This window comes from Terrapene carolina, unplaced genomic scaffold, assembly GCF_002925995.2.
Source record: "Terrapene carolina triunguis isolate 2854851 unplaced genomic scaffold, T_m_triunguis-2.0 Scaffold102, whole genome shotgun sequence".
Taxonomy (NCBI): Eukaryota; Metazoa; Chordata; order Testudines; family Emydidae; genus Terrapene; species Terrapene triunguis.
Window position 1 is genome coordinate 918,730 of NW_020664453.1, and position 20,638 is coordinate 939,367.

General features: G+C 45.0%; 1 protein-coding gene across 1 annotated transcript in view; it reads left to right on the top strand.

The window, feature by feature from the left end:
* The first annotated feature begins 9,086 nt into the window (after positions 1-9,086).
* Positions 9,087-20,638, top strand: part of LOC113406511 (disabled homolog 1) — a 257,959-nt gene continuing 246,407 nt past the window's right edge. The window contains exon 1 of the mRNA XM_026651760.1: positions 9,087-9,142. The gene's annotated coding sequence lies outside the window, so the exon portion shown is untranslated. The remainder of the gene's footprint in view (positions 9,143-20,638) is intronic.

Consider the following 20,638-nt stretch of genomic DNA (forward strand, 5'->3'; position numbering starts at 1 on the left):
AATTTATGTGTGAGATGGAAGCTGAGTGTTTCGCAGGGAATCAGAAAACTTGATCCAGAACTCTTGCTGTGATTTAACTCCTTAATGCCGACATCTATAATGAGTTCCCTTAAAGAAACTGTAGACCTGTTGTAAGATGCATAACTGAACTTAAACTGGCCAAATCCGTTAGATTATTTAGAGACAAGTGGGTGGGTGTGAGTAGTACAGCTTTTGATTTTAGTGGTGTTATGATCAGATTATTTCATTATGAAACACTGGTTGAGTCTGATTTTTCCTGAAGAAACTGCTAAAGTCTATGTGACCCCCGTTAAAAGTTACTTTTAGAAACAAATAATTTTTCATTTACTATGCATCTAGGCCCTGATCCTGCAAACACTCAGGCATGTTCTTAACTTTACTAGCCTGAGAAGTCCAAATCCTTGTAGCAGTAAAGTCAAGAACATGTGTAAGTGTTTGCAGGATTGGGGCCATACTTTTAAAATCTGTGGGAAAGATACCTGAGAGAGTGTGGTGTGTGTGTGTGTGTGTATATATACCGGGAGCTAATGACATGGAGTTGTATGTGAGAGATGTCCATTTTATTAGTCACCACAGAAAAGCTGCATTGATAAATTAACGGAAGTTGAGTGGGAGAAGGATTGTGCGATGAGGAGTAAGAAGCAGTTGCCAGACTGATTAATAAACAATTGGTACCTTCACATTATAAATATCCCAGCCAAGATAATGCTGAGGAGAGGACATGGCTGAAGAGAGCAAAACACACTCTGCATTCTTGAAGATTCCGATAATTGTATGGTTATAGAGAAAATAGGAAATAGAATGACCAATTTAGAGCTGGCTAGGAAACAGCATTTCTGTCCCACAAAAAATTTGTTTTAAAAAAAAATCCATCCCAAATCAGGATGTATGAAAAGGCAAAAACTGATTTTTTTTTTTTCCTGCTGGACTGAAATTCCAAAATATTTTGTTTTTCAAATACTGCTGCATTCCCTTACCTCGGGCTGCTGTCCTCCATTTCTGCTTGCAAAACAGGTAGCCAGGCTCCTCAGCTCTCCATCTGTTCTGCTGGCAAGCTGCCAGGCTCCCTCTGCTCACCTGGTGGGCTGCCCCAACTTCTGGGCTACTAGGATTGCCCAGATCCTCATCTGCCCATGTGGTGAGCTTCTGGGCTTCCCTGCTCCCCCAGCTCCCTGGCTGGGGGCTGCCCACATCCCCCTCTGCCCAGCTGGCAGACTGTCCCACCCCTTGGACTGCCTGCCTCTAGTCCTACGCTACCAGTCTGCACTGCTTCCTGGGCCCCTGGTGTGCCTAGTGAGCTGCCAGTCTGTCTAGCTCCTCATGCAGTCTGGGTCCCGTGGGCAGTGGACAAAGGGGGTGCCGGGGTGTCCGGCAGACCATGAGGCAGACAGCCTGGGGAACTGAGCAGCCCAGAAATCAGGCAGGTTGGCCAGTGGATCAGCCTACCCGCTTTGCATCAAAGGTTTCAATGGAATTGACACGTTCCCATGGCATGGTTTTAGTTTTGTCTAATCAGCATTTTCTGACAAAACTCTTAGATCGTTCACATCTTTTTCTATTAGGAAAAGTTTTTAATGAAATAAGTTGTATCTACTCAAATTTACACTCGTTTTGAAAAAGCCACCTTTGACTTTAAAAATCGCACTTGCATCAGAAAACTTTCCCATACCACAGAGTTACATGTTAACACCTAAATTTGTTATAACTTTAATGAGAAAAAGGAATGTCTGTTCTACTTTCTCAGTTTGTGTACTATGTTCCTTTGATCGCTATTTGTGTATAATCAGTTCCAGGGTTTTCCCTTGTTAAATCAGTGTACCCCTTCACCCTCAGAGAGCCCCACTGATGTCTGGTCTATTATAGAAAAATCCACACCCCTGAGCAGTGTAGTTAAGCTGACCTAGCATGCAGTTTAGACAGCAGTAAGCTGACGGAAGAATTCTTCCATTGACCTAGCTACTGCCTCTCAAGGAGATGGATCATGTACGCCAATGGGAGAACCCCATGTGTGTAGTGGAGTTTCTTGTTTTGGTAAGTTATTTGTTTTTAATATACAATTTGCTATGTGGTGTTAGAAGGCAAAGTCAAAGAAATTGCCTCTTGCACGTGGAGCAGAAGATGGTGAGGTATGAGATGGTCCTTAGTGCATTCCACAGTTTTTGACTGGACACTGCACAAACGAGCTTTACCCTTATTGTTTTGAGTTCCATTGTGCCAGGGGAGGGGAGTTGTGACCACAGTTTTCATCTCAGAGCTTTAGGTGCCCTTTTAATGTGTCTATGCTGGAGCTGGAGGTGTAATTTCTAGCTCGAGTAGACATACCTCTGACTAGTTCTGATTGAGCGTAGCCATGGTGGTATAAATTATGGGATGGGCTAGGTATGTACCATCATTACATACCTGAATGCAAAGCAAATGCACATTGGAAAACATATCCCAAGTAAACTATACATATAAAATGATAAGGTCTAAATTAGCTGTTCCCACTCAAGAAAGAGATCTTGGAGTCATTGTGGATAGTTCTCTGAAAACATCCACTCAATGTGCAGCAGCAGTCAAAAAAGCTAACAGAATGTTGGGAATCATTAGGAAAGGGATAGATAAGAAGACAGAAAATACCATATTGCCTCCATATAAATCCATGGTACACCTACATCTTGAATACTGCATGCAGATGTGGTTGCCCCATCTCAAAAAAGGGCAACAAAAATGATTACGGGTGTGGAACAGCATCCATATGAGGAGAGATTAATAAGACTGGGACTTTTCAGTTTGGAAGAGAGATGACTAAGGGGGGATATGATAGAGGTCTATAAAATCATGACTGGTGTGAGGAAAGTGAATATAGAAGTGTTGTTTACTCCTTCTCATAACACAAGAACTAGGAGTCACCAAATGAAATTAATAGGCAGCAGGAGCAGATTTAAAACAAACAAAAAAGTATTTCTTCACACAATTCACAGTCAACCCGTGGAACTCTTTGTCCGGGGAACACTGTGAAAGCCAAGACTATAAGAGGGTTAAAAAAAGAACTAGATAAGGTCATGGAGGATAGGTCCATCGATGGCTATTAGCCACAATGGGCAGGGGTGCAAAACCATGCTCTGAAATGTCCCTAGCCTCTGTTTGCCAGAAACTGGGAATGGGTGATAGGGGGATCACTTGATGATTATCTGTTTTGTTCATTCCCTCTGAGCACCTGGCATTGGCCACTGTCGGAAGACAGGATACTGGGCTAGATGGACCTTTGTTCGGACCCAGTATGGCCGTTCTTATGTTCATATACTCAGACAGCTAGTCCCTCCTGTGAGTGCTGCTGTAACTACTCTTCATTTTTTAGCATACTAGCTCCCCCAGAGCTAGCGTGGGTATGTCTACTCGAGCTAGAAATTACACCTTCCAGCTCCTGTGTAGATGTACCCTTAGATATCCTGGGCCCAGGCTATGGAGCACCTTGAAGACAAGGACTGAGACCTTTAGCTTGATTTGAAATTCTATGGGAAATCAGGTAGAGAGCAGAAGACAGGCTGCTGCTGCGTTCTATGCTAGTTGGACTTCATTGGTGGTCTGCAGGAACACTGGATCATGAGGATCGGGACCATTGTTTATTTCCCATGTTGTTTGTATGAGCATTTTGCGCAGCAGCAGGGAAGAGGAAAGCATTATAAAAAATAGCCCATAGCTTACCCATGGAGCCCATAACTTACCCATGAACTCCCTTAAGGCTGCAAGAAGCCTTAAATTAAAAGTGACCTGCAAAATAAAAAATTAGATTTCTCCCCATTTTCCCTTCTTTATGCTATATTAAACAGGGCTGAACTTTTATTCTCCTATCCCCTTTCAAAAAGAAAACTGGAGTGGGGGGCAGGGAAGAATTGTGGTTCTACTTATTTTTTACATTAGAAATTCTGGTGGTGTCTGCCCTGGAAGTAATGCTGGTCAAAAATCAGAATTTCTGTCCCTCAGGGTGAAATACTGGAATTTCCTGGGTTTTTTTTTTTCTCATCCTGAATCAGAATGAAAAGTTGAAATATCGAAATTTTTCATAAAACTGAAATTTCTTAAAAAGTTAGGTTTGCATGTGTCAAAACATTTGCTTTGACATTTTCAGTGCATCGTTTCAGGTTCATCCTGGAAGATGTAGTCCTGCTTTAAAGCCTAGCCTGTAGAAGAGAATGAGGGGAATGAGGCACCTGAACAACACCTCCCATGAATTACATCATCAGCTCAGGTGGACATACATTAATGTTGAACTGACCTGAAATGAAACATTTCAACTTGGTTTGACAAACCAGAATGTTTTGATTTGTCTCACCTTGATAGACTATTGACAGAAAATTGAAAATTTTGTGGAAAAATCAAAATTTTCTCATGGAAAATTGGGATTTTGTGGAAACTTTAGTTTCCCTTGAAAAAACTTTTAGAAGGAGAATCCCAACCAGCTCTACAATGACTGGAGAACTAGTGAAATTATGGCATCATAAGATCAGAGTGCAAAAACCAGGGCCGGCTCCAGGGTTTTTGCTGCCCCAAGCGGCACCAAAAACAAACAAACAAACAAAAAAAAGTCGCGATCTGCGGCGGCAATTTGGCAGGAGGTCCTTCGCTCCGAGCGGGAGTGAGGGACAGGCCGCTGAATTGCCGCCAAATAGCTGGACGTGCTGCCCCTCTCCGGAGTGGCCGCCCCAAGCACCTGCTTGGCAAAGCTGGTGCCTGGAGCCGGCCCTGGCAAAAACTAAGCATTTTAGAAGGGAAGAGATTTTTAGTCGGACTGTTTACAACTCTGTATTTTTAACACTTTCATAACTTCAGTGACTTAACATTCTGGATAAAAGATGATTTTGTTAAAGTTTCTACATCCTCAACCCCTTCAGTTGAGTGTTAGGGTCTCATCTTGCACCGTTAAAGTTGGTGAGAGTTTTAGTTATAGTAAACATGCTCTAAAACCTCAAGAAACCCTCTAGCAAAAGCAGGGAATATGAAATTTGACATTCTTGGTACTTCTAATGTTTAAGAAAAATAAGCAGATTTTTTCCCCTCCTTTTTGGAAAGTAAAGGAGAGGGCAGGGAGCCTTTCAGAACTTTCTGTGTATCACAAAGAAACAAAAAAGAGCACAAGTCTAATTTAAAAAAAAAAAATCATTGCCAAGCACCTGTAAGTGACAAGAACATTCCCTTATCTGCCAAATAAGACTGTGTGTTAAGTGCCTTTGGCTTTACCTTAGATCTATCACTCTCTCTACCAGTGCTTATTAGAGAAAAAATGTGCTATGATGGATCCTTACCTCTTCATTTTACACCTAATAGAACATTGAAAAGGAAGTCCTGCTTGCCTTTTGGTTACTCTATCGATCATTAAGTGCTATAAGAGAAAGAGTATTACACAGAGGACCTGGCACCTTACCTATGACAACCGTTCAGTACATCAAAAGTCTGTTTACAGTATCACCTCATTAGTTTCATATCTTCATATTATGCAATGATAATAGCATTGTCTAGGTTAGGCATTCCTGGTTAGGGTCTCTCAATTCCTCTTACTGGGCATACTCTGCTATGGAATAACCTCTCCTTTGACCTGTATGTATAGATTGTTGTGGGTTTATCCATTAATCTCCGATTTGATTTTTTTTTTAAGGGGGAACTCTGTGACGGTATAAAGTGTGATTAGAATATAGGATGGAGGAATGTTGAATTTACTTGAGGTTCCTAGAAAAAGATTAACAAGCCCTTTCAGGCTCCCTCAAACTGAATTAATTATGTTTTTGTATCTCATGTCTTTGTCACATTGTTCTCTTGGAAAAAAAATCTGTGACCATTAAAATGGTCTCATTCGGGTACCTGTGATGCAAAGTTATAAACTAAAAATATTTTACATTAAAACAGAAAGAGATTGCTTATGGTAACTCTTGCATAATGCAGGGGTACAATGAAGAATTGCAGTTCAAATTACTTTTCGGGTCTGTTCTATTTTCTTAGTTTTTAAAGTAGACAATTGCAAAGTATAATTACAGCAAGTTCATTTGCATTCATATTACAATCTGGTGAGCAATTACATTCTTTTATATTTAAAAAAATATTGTAAGGAAGTGTGACTTGCATCAATACATTTCAGCAATGAGAATAGAATTAACTACTCTTATCCAAAGTGTTCTTACTATTGTTACTAAGGCCTGGTCAATGCTACATGGTTCCTTGCGTTGACCTAGCTGTGAGTGTCTTCAGTTTTTTTTGGTTCTTGCTGATGTAAGTGCCTCTCTGCACTGATTTTAGTAACACCACATTCCCGAATGGCGTAGAGTCATGGTTGATGTAATTAGATCAACACTATGTCAGTGTAGACACTGTGTTGTTTACGTTGCCTGTTACTGGCTTTCAAGAGCCCTCCCACAATGACCCAAACTGACAATACAATCAATACAAGATGCACGTCCTCACCAGAAACAAGAAGCCAAGTGTGCGCGCACACAAGCAATTTAATAACTGCGGTGGCTGTATGTCGATGTAAATTAGGTTGACATAATTTTGTAATGTAGACATGGCCTCAACATGTAGCATCTTTCCTGTGCATAGAAAGACTTGTGACAGGCTGGCTACATGGCAGATACAACTTCCTGATCAGTGTGTAAGGGCAAGCTTCATGTGGGGCATCTTGTTCACTATTGCATTGACTAATCTGAAGCGTGCATTTTGAGGAATCTAGAATCCACAACTGTTTTCTTATATTTCAATACCTTTTATGAAAAATAATCCTAGTCAAATACAGAGGGTGCAATACATGGTCCGAAGAAGTTACCAGAAATGTGACTTTTAGTTGCTGTCTTTGGACTGTTTATGCATTTCTTCTGAAGGCGAAATCCTCACTGAAGGGAAGACTTATTGCTACTAGATACCATCACAGACAAAGGTCTGCAGGTATATGCTCCCTGAGGCTCCATCGATAGTCCCAACTGTAATTTCTCCAGTAAGTGGAACTGGAAAGTAGCTTTGCGGTAAAAGTAGATTGTGAGAATACAAGTTTTTGGATGGAAACTCTGACAACTGGGATTTGGCTTTTGAAAAGTATTGTAATTATCAAATACATTACAAGGGTTATTGGACTATTATAACAGTTATTTTAAAAATATAACAGACTGGACACTGCAGTGATGGGTGCTATAGAAAAAATATATATATAATATCAGCCATAATGCAAGAGGTTTGAAATAGTGGGTTTCACATAATTTAATGCAGGGGGCCAACCTGAGCCTGAGAAGGAGCCAGAATTTACCAATGTACATTGCCAAAGAGCCACAGTAATATATCAGCAGCCCCCATCAGCTCTCCTCCCAGCACCTCCCACCTACCGGCAGCCCTGCCGATCAGTGCCTCTCCCTCCCTCTCCACACCTCCCGATCAGCTGTTTCGTGGCATGCAGGAGGCTCTGGGGTGTAGGGGGGAGGAGCGAGGGCATGGCAGTTGTCATATTTGCCTCAGAAAAGACTATTTCACTAGTGTGAGAAGTATACATGTTTTCCCTATGTGTATTTTTGATGATGTTTGCTAATTTGGTGGTGTGTTATAGGATCTTTTAAGATGAAAGGGGCTATAAAAGTAAGATATTGTTTATAATTTTGAATCTGATTAGTTATTCTGTTAGGGGAATTTCCCCATTGACTTCAATGGAAGAAAGATCCAAACCTTTGTGACTTAGAATTGTTTTTCCTTTTGCAATTTACCTGGTTAGCTGTGGTCGATCTCCTTTTTTTGTATTGATTGGAGATAAATCTGGTAAAGGAACTAACCTTCGGAATGTACTTCTCCTCTGTATGTAAATCTTTTCAGGAAGTGCATGACAGCCTCTATTTTGTATGGTTCTACGTTTGTACAGAAGCTGTTATCACAGAATAAGTTTAATGGGTCGTGAATTGTGTGTTGAAAGGAGAGTCTCTCTAGGACTCCTGATCTGCTTGCAATAGACCTATGGGCTCGGCAGCAAGTGCATTAGGCTAAATATGCTTACCCCATTGACTCTGAAGGTAACAGCCCTCAATGCCTCATTAAATTTTCATGGGTGACTGAGAGAAGCCAGGAGGAAAAAAACACCCCATTAGCAGTAGCTATTACGGGGTCTTCTGAAAAGCAGGCCCTGTGTGGCGGCAGCAACACCACACAGCTTTCCAAGAAACCTGTTTCTTGTCGGACGTTTGCAAGGCGAGGCCCTACATTGGCTGTTTGGTTCAGATTTAGCCTCCCCCCGAAACGAGTGGTGAGAAATGGCTGCCGCACTGGGAAGAAGCGTGCAAAAGGCTCCCCCTTGTTGTTAGGGTGACTAGACAGCAAGTGTGAAAAATCGGGACGGGTGTGTGTGTGTATGGGGAGGAGGGTGTAATAGGAGCCTATATAAGAAAGACCCAAAAATCGGGACTGTCCCTATAAAATCGGAAGATCCTAAGGGGCGTGGGGGGCAGTGGGGGAGTAGCCTGCGCTGGCCCAGGGCTGGATTAGCTGCCCTGCTTGGCTCTTGCATCGCTTAGCCCTGTCCTGGCCGTGCAGTGCCCACGTATGGACAACAGACAGCTGGTGGCTACCCCCCTTGGCTCCTGGCACCGCCCTGTATCCCCGCCCGGATGGCAGCGCCTGGGACGCGAGTGGCAAGAGGAGAGGCAGGTGTGGGTGGGAAACACCCGCGCGTGGGGTAGGGCCCAGTGTGGCTGTGGAAATGTCCTTGCTCCTGGAGGGGGCAGGTCCTGCCGCGTGTCCTCTTGGCCCCGGGCTGGTGCCTTACTCGCTATGCACCGGCCCGGGGGACGCGGGAGAGCACGGGGGGAGAGGAGGGTGAGACAGTCTGTGAGCAGCGATGCTTCCCTCCCCGCCAGGGAGACTGAGAGGGGTGGGGAGGGAGCCGCTCTGCGCACCCCCCCCCCCTCTGGAGAGGAGGCGGCGACCCGGGATCAGCTCCTCTCCAGCCCCCTGCTCCTGCCTCTGGGCTCGGCTGCGCGCGGACGGGGGTCGGGGGGGCAGGCACCCAGGGAAGCGGCTCTCCCGGGGTGGCCGCGCCACGTGCGCGGTAAGGAGCCAGAGCCGCTGCCGCGCGCGCCATGGGGAGCAGAGGGACGCCGGGCGCCGAGGTTTGCCGCGGCAGGTTAGTGCTGCGAGAGTCTCTCTCCCCAGGCAGACGGGGGCTGGCGGCGGCGGTTGTTTTGGGGCGGGGGGGGGATTGGATGAGACGCTTGTGCGCGCAGTCTGTGTGTGTGCCCGGAGAAGTGCACAGCAGCTGGGGCTTCTCCTGGGTGGCAACAAGAAGTGCAGCGTCTTCACTGCGGGAATAACAACTCCGGGCTCTCCCTGTCTATTGCAGTGTCTCTGTCTGGGGACGGGGGTGGGACTTTGGGAACGGGACGGACCGGGGGGGGGGGGGGGGGGGGGGTGGCCGGGATTTGGCCGGGGGGGGGGGGGGGGGGGGCGGCCGCGTGGGGTGGGGGGGGGGGGGGGGGGGCAGGGGGGGGGGGTGCCTCCTTGTTGCTCCCCTGAAGAGTTGGCTGGTTGCCCCCGTGGAAGGAGGGCGGGCGGCCCCAGGCACTGCCTCCTTGGTGAGTGGGGAGGTCAGGTCGCCGCTGCGTGCAGGAGAAGGGATGTGGGACAGAGGGCAGCCTATAGCTGCTGGAGAGGGTGGTGGGGTGGGCAGGAGTGCCTTTCTAGCGCCCCACTTCCCCCCTCATTACAGGGCAACTAGCAATTCCTCCTTCTCCAGCCTTTGGCAGCAGTTTTTACCCATTCGCATCTGCACGTTGCAACCCCCCTTTGCTCCCTCCCCTCCCCGTCCGCACCAGAACAAGCGGAATTTTCTGTCCCGGCTTTTAAGCGATCCGTGGAAACCCCCAAGATTCGGTCTGAAATCTCGTGTCCCCGAGGTGCCCGGCCCCAACCAAACCCACAGCAACGCCAGCCTCACCCCAGAACACACCAGCCCCTGGAGTCCAAGCAGAGAGGAAAGCCAACAACCAACGTGACCTGGTTGAGTGATTATTTTGTTTTGCCTTGAGGGTCCCCGGGCTCCTGACGAAGCGCTGCGGATGGGGGGAAGCTGAGTGTGTGACCGAGCCATCATTCCCAGGGTTCAATTAGATCTCCACGCACAGCCATGTTATTGTGACAGCCCCGCACCAAGACGCCCCTTGTCTTGCGTTTGCTGTTACGCACCGTTATGTTGTTGGCGTTTGGGGGTTCCCGGGGGCTGCTGGTGAGGGAAATGCCAATCCCACGTTTAGAGCTTTGTTTCTGATTTTGAATAGCGCTTTTGCAAACATCCCCACTCTCCCACCCTCCAGAAACCCTAAAAGTACACATTGAAGTGAGCCGCATTGTTAGTGGCTGCTCCAGTTCCACGGGGCTTGCAGCCCGTCTATACACTGATGGCTGGTCGGAGATGGTCTTACACCTGCAATCTGTCTTTTTGATGATGCGCCTCCTGAATGTATTGCTGCTGTCTACAGTAGTGTTAAATAAGGAGCGCGTTAGCTGAGGGCGCATTTTAAAAGCACTCATCTGTGTATTTGTTTTCTTTCTCGGAAGATGTATTGTGAGTTGAAAACCAACCGCAAACGGGATTGTCTGATGGAAATTTATTGTGGAAATATTTAGAACCTAAGGGAGGAGAAGTGGAAATGCCGACTTCACTGAGTTGCTTAAATATCGATGGTTCTGTGTAATAGGGCTATCCCCCGGAGCCTGGATCCCCTGGCAGTCCATAACATTATGGTTAAAACTAAGCTCCCTGATTTAAAGCTAGCCCTCTCCTAAGGGCCTGATTCTGCAATTGGACTGTACACCTGTGTAAAAGTTACGCAGGAGTAAGGGGTCAAAATGTTCATGTTGAAAGTTTGCACACTTACTGATGGCTCTCTGCTAATGCATAACATTGCAAACCTCCCCTATTCTCATTATTAGTGTCCTTTTTAAAAATTACAGACAAGATGAGGGATTCCAGATTCCTTGCAGTTCCAACAATGCACAGTGGAGGAGCTGGGTTTAAAAAAAAAAAAAGTGAAAATTGGCTTTAATAGAGATGTTCCTTAAATGGAATTGGATAAAAATTTTCATAGTAAGACCTAATAAGAACTGTGGGAGGAAGGCCATTTGGTCTTCAGAGAGGTTTTAATATATGCCCTTAAGTGAATTAGTGTTCAAAATACCGTGATCGCAAGCTCTTAACTACAGTAGGGTGTTCCTATTGGCTTGATTCAAGTTTGGAATGCATTAGGTTGTGAAAGAAATCACAATGTGAATGTTTGGGGAGCATCTCAGGGAGATTCATTGGAACATTTCTGAGAGTGTTCAGTCTTTGGGGCAGGAGTAATTGTTTTTTGATCTGTTTGTAGACCACCTAGCACAATGGAGTCCTGATCCATGACTGGAGCCCCTAAGCGCCACCACAATATAAATAATAATAATAAAATTATGGGAGAGGGTAGTGAACAATCAAGTACAAGAATGTTTTGTTTTATTGTTTTTTATTAATCCTGGCACTTGTAGATCACTGTTTAGCTTTAGTTTCACTGTAAAGTTGTGTTCTGTTCATTTCAACACAATAAACTAAACTTTAGATTCTTTACCAAAATAGTTTTAAAAGCCAAATTCTTGATTTTTCTTCCGCTTGCTTAAATTTTGAATACTCAACTAAAACGCTTAATCACCTTTATTGTTTTCAACTACTCACACAGAAAAAACCTTATTGTTGATGAGACTCATCTCTGAAGCTGTTTCACGGTATGTTTCCATTGCAAGACACAATTATATGAAATGATTGAAGAAAATATTGTATCGCTTATTGTTTTTCTTTTTCTTGCTGCTATACTCACTTAAGCAAAAAGGAAATTATTGCTAAACATTGGATTGATATTCATTCAGATATGTACATTTTTTTTGAAGAGGCCCTTATGAATTTTTTGTTGTTGAGCGGTCTAAATGCAGTTGATATCTAAAATAGAAATTAAAACCGAGAGCTGAAAGGCACATTTTCAGACTTTTGAAGTCAAACTGCAGGTGAAATTAGACTCTAGTTTACACAGTGGTAATTAATTTCTCTAATTACATGCATTACACACTTGCCTTAAATATACTGGATTTTTTTCCCCAACTATTCTTTTTTTCTCACAGTGCATTTAATCACCATGGCATATGAGTTCAAAACTTATTGTCCCCAGTGGTATAGAAAGAATTTAGTCTGTGGACTGTACATTGGCACTGATCTCCCTTTAACAGCCCCTCAAGATATGGATGGAAGACAGCCACCCTCATGTCTCCTGGTAGGATCTGCCTTCTGGACATTAGTGCTTGCACACATCAGTGGTTTCATCTTAGGAGGATTGAAATTGATTTTCTTTTTTTAGCTCAGCCTGTGAAAGATCCAGTGTGTGCCCCTTGACCTGTGGCCCCACATGATGAAGTGATACCAACAGTCAAGGATGTTGACTTGAGGCAGCTACAGCGCATCAAAAGTAGTAGCATCAGATTGAGCAGGTTGTGCTGAGGCAGTTAGAGCTAGAGCCACAAAGGGGACTTGGGCTTTGTATTGCAGCACCTATCTGTAGGTGCCCTGCTGCCTAGTGGATTTCCCAGCCCTGAGTTAGAAGCCCAGGCGCCCTCTTCAATGCTAGGGGAGAGTTAGGTGTCTAAGAATGGGATTTGCAAAAGCCAGCACGCTGAGCAGGGAGCTGTCTAAACTAGCCAATCGGAAATGCTGAGAAGAGGGCTGTAGCCTAAGTCCCACCCCTCCAAAGAAATTAGCGGCCTAATTCTGGACCGGAGGGATGCCTAGCCAGGAACCCCCTGCTGGAGTTAAACACCTAAACCCAGTCAACCCTTTCTCAAGAAAACCAGTGGTTGTGCCCCCATTATATCCGAGAGCCATGTGGTTAGACCATTCACCTGGGATGTGGGAGATTCGGGTTCAAATTCCCACCCTGTCTGATTCAGAGCAGGGACTTGGACCCCAGCCTCCCACCTCCCTGCCCTACCTACTGGATGATAAGGTATTCTGCGGGGGTGGGGAGAGGAAGCTGGGTGTTTGTCAATCTCTGGGGTTGAAGCTTTGTATGAAATATTTAAATAGTCATTGGGCCATAGAGTGAGTGAATGACTCTCTTGCCTCATGGTTACAGCAGTCTCTTGGGAGCCCCAGGTCTCAGTCTCTGTGCCAGTGAATACGGGTAGGTAAATGTGTAGTTTGAGGATTCTGCTGGAGGATTTAGGAGGCTTTGTGCGTGACCACCAAAAGAAATTAGGTGCTTTAGGAAATGCAGGCCCCTAGGGTATTTAGGTGTCCGCAAGGTTAGGTGGCAGCTGAGCAGGGGTTCTGAGGATCTCAATTTTGGACTTAGGCACTTAAAGTTAAGCATTTAAATCCCATTGTGGATTTCACTATCTGTCTACTTAACACTGTGAGCAAGCCACAATGCAGGTACAGTCAAGAAGGTACAGGAGGCAGATTCTTTAGGGTCAAGGGCCAGCAGTTATGGAATACTCTGGCCTTTCTTGTTCATTAGAACACATCCTTGGCAACTTTTGATTAGATTTCCCTAGGCCTCTCCTGAACTTACTTGGGCAAAAGGTTCATTTAAAAGTACATCAGCTTTAGTTGTTCTTTTAAGCTGCCAAGAGGTCATTGGACACGTGTGTCTAAATAACCATTTATTTATAACATGCTTTTTACTGTCCACCATGCACTTGCTGATGCTGTTTTTAGACTATCATCAGGTCCAGCCCCATAATCTCACTCATGCAAAACACATGGCAACCATATTGCCATCCTTAGGAGATCAAAAATCATGAGCTGGATTCCCTCTCCCCCCCCCCCCCCCCCCCCCCCAAAAAAAAACAAGATTTAAAAAAAAAATCGTATTGCGTTTTTGGTTTCTTTTGATTTTTGAACTCTGCCCATCCCCTGCATATGACAATTGGTGTTTACCACTCTGCCAGATTTATTAAGTAAGGTGATTCTGGCCCCCATTACAGGAGCTCTCATCCCCACATCTGCCCATCCCCTGCTCAGCAATTAATTTTGTCACCCTGTCTCTCCATGAGTTCTGTCCCTTTCTGGTGGCCCCCTCAGTTCAGCTCACCCACCCCATTCAGCCCCATGCCCTTCAGTTCAATTTCCTGCAACCTCCACCATCAGTTCAGCCCCTCCTCAGTTCAGTGACACCCTCCCCCCCCCCAGCCTCACCTCTGCTCCTCCTGAGCTTTTCACCCCCCTCTCCCAGACCTGGGGGTGGGGGCTGCAACAGGGTTTCCTCTGCCTCTTCCCAGCCCAGGTGATGGAGGGAGGAGGAGCAGATGTGCTATCCTTCCCCCCTCCCCCTCCAGGAGGGCAGTGGGGAGGAGGTAAAGGAGTTGCACTGAACTGCTGGGCTCTTTGCTCCGTCCTTCCCCTTCCCATCCTGTGATAGCAGTGGGGAGAGATACAGCTGGCTTCTGGCAGGGCTGATGCTCGTGACAGTGCAAGATGAACTCCATAACCCTCTGAAATCCCATCACTTGTGAAAATATCACTATAGTTGGCAGTACTTTGATGACTTCAGCTAACTTGATAGGTCTGCCAACCCATCTTATCCCATCCCAGCCCCAGAGGCTAAGTGAATCTCTTTCTGTCTGTCTGTCTTTCTGACTCTTTGGGTTTCAAGTATTGCAAGGTTTTGGTCTGTCAGAAAAGTCTCTTGGTTTCTGTTTGATGAAATATGCTAACTAACTGCAGCCAACCTGCCCTGCTAATATGGGATTCTCCTGAAGATGAAGATATGCCAACAGCAGTTAAATATTGTTTACTGGAACCTATATAATTTTATGTTTAGGAAAGTGGATGGTTCCAGGGAATAGTAACAAAGATTTTTTTTAAAAAAAATGGTTGGCTAAAGTTTTAGTCACATAAGTAAGTGGCCTGATTTTCAAAAGTGCTGCTTACTTGGCCACGCTTACTGACGTTAAGAGGGACTGCTGGATATGCAGAACTTTTGACAGTCCAGCCGGTTATTTAGGGATATAGAGCGTGTCACTTCTCAATCACACATTCATGTCCTGTGCAGGTAAGTAGTGACCAAAAATTGTTCTGTCTACCGTAGCTACTTATATGGCTCTATTACTATAGTACTTGAGCGCCTCACACTCTTTAACGTATTTATCCTCACAGCATCCTTGTGAGGTAAGGAAGTTATATCCCCATTTTACACATTGCAAACTGAGGCACAGACAGATTTGCCTAAGATCACACAGGAAATCTGTGTGTGGAGCAGGGAATTGAACTCATTCCTCTTAAATTCCAGGCTTGCATCCTAACCAGTGGACCATCCTTCCTCTTACTTCTGTGTGAAAGGCAGATTGTATAAAAGATTGTCTGGTTGTCTGTGCAATTTGTTCAGTGGCCTATGTGAAATGAGTTGGTGGTCCAAACCTCTTTCCTCCCTGTCAGGTGTCTGCATTGCAAAAATGCTATAATTGACAGTTTGGCTGGCAGTAACATCAAAGAGGACAAGGACTGAATGAGCATGGAGACTGAACTACCATCTCACCTTAGCCCTTTTGGTACAAGGTTGAGGCATGTTAGTACGATAGGGCGGAGTGAATAAGACTTTACTGTTCCTTTTCTGGGGATAAACTTCACTTTTCTGGACTGTTAAGTCTTTTCCACCAGCATTAAGTTAATTCAAAGTTGTGTAAAAGGGACCTTAGCCTCTCAGTCTGGCCTTTCTTTATACCTATAAATCAGCTATGTGCATATTTTTTTGCGCATTACCACTTGAAAATTCATGTATTCTATTAAACACGTATAAAAAGCCAGATATTCAGTAGGATTTCATCAATCTAAACCTCAAGTGCCATTTGGCAAAATACCTTCTTCCTTTGTATGGCAGTTCTCTATTTCAACAATAATACAAGACTTGCTGATGAATATTGATTAACTATATGAACATTTCACTAACCATTTTAAATAAAAACATTTAACCCTCTCACCAATAATTAAATGGATTAAAAAGTATGAAATTGAAACAGTTTTAAAAGGTGGCACACAGACCTAAACTCCATACTTTGCCAATAATACAAGGATTTTGCCCAGGCTAGCTTAAATAAAATTACATTTCATGGCCTTGGCTTAATAATTTCATCCATAAATCAATTCTGCTTAAAAGACGTAGAATTGTTATTGCCCCATCCTTCGTAAACTAAAAAGGCCAGCATAGTGGGATGCAGAAAAGCGGTCATATTATTTCATGCAATGTCATCTGTGTATCTAATCTCACACAGTCAACCATCATAATGTTCAGATGCTAAAGGTGTAAGCAGTGTTCAGACATGTAATGCATAAAATTGCTGTTCTTCTGTTTGAGGTTTTTTTTTTATTGTGGTGTTAGCAGATGTTATGAGAATCCACCGACTGTATATTTTTCATTTGCCATGCATACCGTCATAGGCCCTAGTCCTAGCACAGACCCCTCCGTGGGACTCCACATGGACTTAGGGTAGCAACTGCAAAGCTATAACTGCATGTGGATCGGTCGTGAATAAAAGGAAGCATGTAGCTGTGCTGCCCCAAGTGGAGACCCTTCTGACTCTGTCACTATTGCCTTGTTGCCCCACCCCTTGTTTTTGGGAGGGTCTGAGTTACTTACTTCACCCCTTTCTCTGGAGCGGATTACTCCCCTGTGCATTAGTTAGCATCTCAGTTTGACAGGTGCTGGGGATAGAATCAAGATTCTTCCCAATTTCCACCCCCTTCCCAGAGTCTCAGGGCCAGGGCCGTCTCCAGGGTTTTGGCCGCCCCAAGCAGCCAAAAAACCCCCCAAAAAACGCGATTGCGATCTGCGGCGGCAGGTCCTTCGCTCTGAGCCGGAGTGAGGGACCGTCCGCCGAATTGCCGCCGAATAGCTGGACGTGCCGCCCCTCTCCGGAGTGGCTGCCCCAAGCACCTGCTTGACGAGCTGGTGCCCGGAGCCAGCCCTGCTCAGGGCAGCACCTGCCCTTCCCATCATCCCATTGCAGTTAGCTTAGTGGAGAGCAAAAGGAGTCTTACCCTTCTCAGGAGGTCCATCGTATCAGAAGTAGGCTAGTCTGATACCTGAGGCTACAAACACACCCACTTATTGGTTCATTTCAACTATTAAATATGTACTGATGTATGAGCTGCTCTCTTTACTGTACAGAGATGTCTGTGAACGGCTGATTTGCTCTCTGTTCTCCAGATAGGGTCAAGCAGCAATGTGTATTTTTTTTCAGCAAATGCTGATTACCCTTGCAGGTAGGGAAACAGCAGTTTCTTGAGAGTCTTGTGATTTCCCCTAACCCAAAGGCAAATGAATAGAAATTTAGTGGACCTAGAGCTTTCCAAAGAGGAGTCTGACCTAATTTTGTAGTGAAGCTAATAATCCTACCATGCAGGTACAGGACCGGATTAACTTTTTGTGGGCCTCAATGCTTGGACCATGGCCCTACCTCTCTGCTCTGCCTGCAGTCCGCCCCGAGGCCCTGCCCCCTACTCGGCCTCTTACCCCCAAGGCCCCACCTGCCGCTCACACACGGGGAGGGGGGGGAGAGGGTGGAGAGGAGCGAGTGGTGGGCAGGGGAAGAGGGGGATGAAGAGGAGTGAGCAGGAGGGAAAGGGGAGAGAGGGGACTGCAATTTAAGCCATTGCTTCTTCTCCTATCCTCAGAGGCTAAGAAGAACAATTTTTCTCTATCCTCCTTGTAACAACCTTTTATGTACTTGAAAACTGTTACCATGTCCCCTCTCGATCTTCCCTTTTCCAGACTAAACATACTCAGTTTTTTCAGTCTTCCCTCATAGGTCATGTTTTCTAGACCTTTAATCATTTTTGTTGCTCTTCTCTGGACTCTCCAGTTTGTCCACATCCTTCCTGAAAAGTGGCGCCCAGAACTGGACACAATACTCCAGGTGAGGCCTAATCAGCATGCAGTAGAGCGGAAGAATTACTTCTCCTGTTTTGCTTACAACACTCCTGCTAATACATCCCAGAATGATGTTTGCTTTTTTTGCAACATTGTTACATTGACTCATTTAGTTTGTGGTCCACTATGACCCCCAGATCCCTTTCTGCAGTACTCCTTCCTAGGCAGTCATTTCCCATTTTGTATGTGTGCAACTGACTGTTCCTTCCTAAGTGGAGTACTTTGCATTTGTCCTTATTGAATTTCATCCTATTTACTTCAGACCATTTCTCCAGTTTGTCCAGATCATTTTGAATTTTAATCCTATCCTCCAAAGCACTTGCAACCCCTCCCAGCTTGGTATCTTCCGTAAACTTTGTAAGTGTACTCTCTATGCCATTATCTAAATCACTGATGAAGATATTGAACAGAACCGGACCCAGAACCGATTCCTGCGGGACCCCACTCATTATGCCCTTCCAGCATGACTGTGAACCACTGATAACTACTCTCTGGAAATGGTTTTCCAATCAGTTTTGCACCCACAATATAGTAGCTCCATCTAGGTTGCATTTCCCTAGTTTGTTTATGAGAAGGTCATGCAACACTGTATTGAAAGCTTTACTAAAGTCAAGATATACCATGTCTATGACTTTCCCCCCTATCCACAAGGCTTGTTACCCTCTCAAAGAAAGCTTTCAGGTTGGTTTGACATGATTTGTCTTTGACAAATCCATGCTGACTGTTACTTATCACCTTATTATCTTCTAGATGTTTGCAAATTATTTGCTCCATTATCTTTCCAGGTACAGAAGATAAGCTGACTGGTCTGTAATTCCTTGGGTTGTCCCTGTTTTCCTTTTTATAGATTGGCACTATATTTGCCCTTTTCCAGTCTTCTGGAATCTCTCCTGTCTTCCATGACTTTTCAAAAATAATCGCTAATGGCTCAGATATCTCCTCAGTCAGCTCCTTGAGTATTCTACGATGCATTTCATCGGGCCCTGGTGACTTGAACACATCTAACTTGTCTAAGTATTTTTAACTTGTTCTTTCTCTAGTTTAGCCTCTGATCCTACCTCATTTTCACTGGCATTCACTATGTTAGACGTCTAATCACAGCCAACCTTCTTGGTTAAAACTGAAACAAAGAAGTCATTAAGAACTTCTGCCATTTCCACATTTTCTGTTGTCCTTTCATTGAGTAACGGGCCTACCCTGTCCTTGGTCTTCCTCTTGCTTCTAATGTATTTGTAGAATGTTTTCTTGTTACCCTGTATGTCTCTAGCTAGTTAGATCACATTTTTTGCCTTGGTCTTTCTAATTTTGTCCCTACATACTTGGTGTTGTTTGTTTATATTCATCCTTTGTAATTTGACCTAGTTTCCACTTTTTGTAGGACTCTTTTATTTTTTATTTTTTATTTTTTAGATCATTGAAGATCTCCTGATCAAGCCAGGGTGGCCTATTGCCATACTTCCTATCTTTTCTATGCAGTCGGATAGTTTGCTCTTGTGCCCTTAATAATGTCTCTTTGAAAAACTGCCAACTGTCTTCAGTTGTTTTTCCCCTTAGACTTGCTTCCCATGTGTGCTTGCTATTATGTTTTTAGCAGGCATACTACTGATTTTGCAGAACTTTAGATTTAGATATTCTCAGAAAATGACCCTATAATTGCAAGATGTGCATTACCTTAATGAGCAGTTAGTGGAAATCTGTGTAAAAATAGATTTGGAGGATATTTTTCAGAAAACAGATGATAAAAAAAATAACATCAAGCCCACTGGAGTTGCTTGTAATAGAATTGTATAAATATAGAGCTGGAAGGAATCTCAAGAGGTCATCAAGTCCAGCCCCCATACTGAAACAGGGCCAAGTAAACCTAGAACATCTCTGACAGGTGTTTATCTAACCAGTTCTTAAAAACCTACAGTGATGGGGATTTCACAACCAAACTCCATTGGAAGCCTACTACAGAGCTTAGCTACTGTAACCCTTCTGCCAGGCCAAGTTGATAGCAGCAAGGGCCGGGTTCAGTACATAGGGGTCCCTTCCCAACAGTGTGACACAGAACCAGCTCGAGCCCCCACCCAGTGACCTGGGAAAATCTTACACACACCCCTGGGCGCCTCGAAGAGGCAATACTTCCCCTCTCGCAAGCACAGAGCCTCGGTGTAGCAGAAAATGTTTAATAACATGAGGTAAACGACATAGCATTAAATTGGGAAAACACCACAACTAGAGTTCATAGACCAAACCATGAGCGAAGACCCACCCCAGCAAATTGGGCCGTGTCCTTTCCCGTTGGTTCTTGAAACCAGCAACCCAAGAATCACCAAAGTCCCAAAAGTCCAACAACCCCAAAGTCTCTTGGGTCCAGCAACCCAAGAATCACCAAAGTCCCAAAAGTCCAACAACCCCCCCAAAGTCTCTGTCCCTGGTCAGTGCAGCCCCAGAGTTCGGGGGGGGGGGGGGCGCAGGGTGTTAAGGGGCACCTTACGTGATCCGAGACCAACCGGCCGCCTCTCCGTGGGGTTCCGCCGCAGCCTTCACCACGAGCCGCTCCACTCCACCTGCTGTCCCGTGAGCCGCTCCTGCCGTCCCACGAACTGCTCTGCTCTGCTCTGCTCCGCTCCGCTCACCGACCTGTGAGCCGCTCGGCTCCACTCCGCTCCGCTCCAACTGTCCCCGCAAGGCTCCGCTCT